Source organism: Megalopta genalis, unplaced genomic scaffold (assembly GCF_051020955.1).
Source record: "Megalopta genalis isolate 19385.01 unplaced genomic scaffold, iyMegGena1_principal scaffold0596, whole genome shotgun sequence".
NCBI lineage: Eukaryota > Metazoa > Arthropoda > Insecta > Hymenoptera > Halictidae > Megalopta > Megalopta genalis.
In genome coordinates this window covers 65001-67500 of record NW_027476665.1, presented here as the reverse complement: position 1 = coordinate 67500, position 2500 = coordinate 65001, and the positions used below count along the sequence as shown (strand labels likewise).

At 53.4% G+C, this 2500-nt stretch overlaps 1 pseudogene; it reads right to left on the bottom strand.

Moving 5' to 3' along the window:
* The window catches only part of LOC143263445 (large subunit ribosomal RNA), an 8401-nt pseudogene that overhangs the window by 2647 nt on the left and 3254 nt on the right, over positions 1 to 2500 (bottom strand).

Genomic DNA, 2500 nt, shown 5'->3' with positions numbered 1-2500 from the left:
CAAACGCTACGATTCGGCATATGGCATCGTGTCTGAGTATTCGACCCCCATGAGTCCGGTGACATCCCTGCACTATGTGTGCCGCCGTCTCCGTTACGGCGCACCCAGCACGACACAACACAGGAGCCCCATTCCCACGACGGCCTCTTGATGTTCTTACTCTGGTGGGCAGGGCGTTAATACGTACATGGTGATATTGCACGTAATCCCTGCCGGGGATCCCCGCAGAACAGGCGTCAACCCAAGAGCTGCTATCGATGACTTTAGCAGCCTCACGCAATTCTCCTCCATCGTTAGACTGATGGAGTAAAGATGCCCAGTATTTGGCACGATCCTCAGGTCGGAAGAGCGCCCGACCTTGGATAGTCAGAGCACTCTCCGCCCGTCGAACCGCTGCCACAACTGCCGGATGTTGGGAGGCATCTCTTGCAGCCGCACAGGAGGACCTCGCCATTGATGTTAACCTGGCGTGCATCATACCCGGTATCGATGTTCGAAACGCGGGGATGCCAAGTCCACCCTCCTTGCAACTGGCGTGGAAATACCCAAGTGGTACATCTTTGGGCAGACGCAACCACCTTCGAACGGCCAGCCGCGTCTGTTTATCTAATGCCTTCAAGATTTTAAGTGGGCATCTTGTCAAAACCAGCTGGTGATAAAAACGCGGAATGAGGAAACAGCGCAAGATCTTGAGGCGCTGTTGAGGCTTGAGTGGCGCTTTGGTGATATTGGCCAACTCTCTGTCTAGCTTGCCCCCAGGTTTTTCAATACCCATTGGCGAGATCTTAATGCCCAGATATCGGAAGCCCTCGGTAGGTCCCAGTTGTTTTATAGACCGACCGTTGACCTCAAATTTGCTGGCGGAGAGTATCTTGTACTTCTTTTCTTTACCAGCGATCTGGATGGACATAGCCAGACATTTATCGGAGTTGAATTCCAACCCGTACTTTCGTGCCTCTTCCTCAGCCGTTCGAAGCATGCCCTGCATTCCTGAAACGGAGGACGCGAACAAGATCAGGTCATCCGCATACGCCAGTATATTGACCCTTTGCTCCCTGATAACATAGCCGACCTCCTCGGGTAACACCCTTATCACCCGGTCCATGACGATCGAGAATAGCAGGGACGACAAGGGATCGCCCTGCCGCACACCCCTCGCTACCCGGATCGGATCCGATGTCTCTCCACGGACCTGAAGCACGGTTCGGCTATTATGGTACGTCGCTGTTATGTACCTCACAAAGAGCTCCGGGAGTCCCAATCCCCTTAGTGCCGATGTTATGGCATGGTGACTAACGCTGTCAAACGCCTTGGCCACATCTAAGGACACAACGTGAAGCTGCTTTAAGCAGCTCCGTGCGTCACGAAGGGCAGTTGATAGTACAAGAACGTTCTCAGCACAGCCATCGTGTACTCCTCGTTGCCGCTCATCGATGAGACCGGCTTTTGCCAATCTCACCGCCAAGATTTTATGCAGCTGACGAACGACGACTGAAGCCACACTTATAGGACGGAACTCGGATGGTGTTGAGCTTCCGTCCTTCTTAGGGATAAATACCGTCCTGCTGATGAGGAGCTCAGATGGAAATGCCCCTACCGCAAGGATGACATTATAAAATAAGGTTCTTAGAACTACTGGCACACTCCTCCATTGCCTGCTCGAGATGTTATCGAGACCCGATGCCGAGGAGAGCGGGATCTCATTGGCCTGGATCTCATGGCCACGAACCGGCTCAGCGATCCAATGCAGGTCCTCCCTTTCCTGAACTGGATGAAGGTGTTCAATGGGGACAGAAGGACTGGTGAGCATAGGTGTCCAGTACTCCACCATCTCGCCAACGGTTGGTGTTTGAGCCTGCACCGGGCCATCCAGTACAAGCTTGGCCGCGCGAGACATGTCCTTCTTCCAGAGTTCCTGCATGGCCGCATACTCCCTTCTCCTCAGTCTCCACCTCGGCACGGGCCCGGCAGGTGCAGCTTTAGGTGGCCGGAGCAGTGGTGTTCTCCGCTCCTTTACTTTCGCAGAAGGCGTCGGAAAGACTCGTTGAAGCCATCGACAACAAGCACTCGGTGTTATTGGTTCTCGATTAAGAACCGTTCTCGCAAGACTTACGAGTTCCTCCGCTTCATGGGATTTCACCCTTTCGGCCGGATCAATCAGCTTACGGATAGCGTCAATATATTGGCACTGATGTTGCTGTGCCGACGCAGAGTGCTCCTGAACAGGAGTAGGCGAATCCGCCTGTCGATGACTTGTGTCGTGATGTTGAGTGACACTGGAGGTTGAAGGTTGAGACTCAACGGCAGTTCCACGCTCGCGGCATACACCGATCTTCTGTGTAACAAGAGCTTTATATGTCAATTTCTTTCTGAGGCCCTTCAGTCGATCAAGACTGAATTTATTGTCGAAGACCGTCAGCAGATGTTCGTTCATAAATTTGACGTTGCCCTGCACACTCGCAAGCGCCTCAGCCGCCGCCACCATCTCAGTCTCCTCCTG